Raw genomic sequence first — 673 nt, forward strand, 5'->3', positions numbered from 1 at the left:
AAAAATGTATCCATTTGCTTGATCTCACGTCAGATGCCATCATGCTGTAGCTTTATGACATCAGAGGAACTCATGACCAATCACCCTGGTGACTACAACACAGGACAATGAGACATTAGCAATTCCGCCCTAGTTAACTATCTGCTATTATGACTGCAAGCCAAGGTGAAAGTGTATTGGGAAAGTACTCTGCACCATTGAAAGAACTGGGCTCCCCTTTTGAAAGTGGGTTAGAGTGACAAGAACACAGAGTATCCGAAAGAGCAATCCATCTTGAGTATCAGAGTCCCACATACAGAGTGCAGGAAGGCAGGTTAAATAAGCTTCCCGTCTTCCAAAGTAAGTTAATCGCTCTAACATAAGACAACTCATTCCAGCTTCAAAGACACTAATTTCCTGTGATGATAAATTGCTTGCACTAGTATCTCAAGTAGGATTTTCAGCCTTGTAGACAGTCAACGTCTTTCATAAACTATCATTTGTGCCAATAGCGTCATCCATAAGGCTTCAGTCTGGACAAATAATATTTATGCAGAAGACCCCACTAAAAGGTGCTGAGAGCCATCAGACGCCCTGAAATTCTTTCAAACACAAGCAAAGCGATTAAATGAGAGTTTCACCTACCATGTAAATTGATCAAGGAAGTCGAAGGCTGGCGACTTTTTTTTTTTTT

The sequence above is a fragment of the Lissotriton vulgaris genome, unplaced genomic scaffold (genome assembly GCF_964263255.1).
Source record: "Lissotriton vulgaris unplaced genomic scaffold, aLisVul1.2 SCAFFOLD_343, whole genome shotgun sequence".
NCBI lineage: Eukaryota > Metazoa > Chordata > Amphibia > Caudata > Salamandridae > Lissotriton > Lissotriton vulgaris.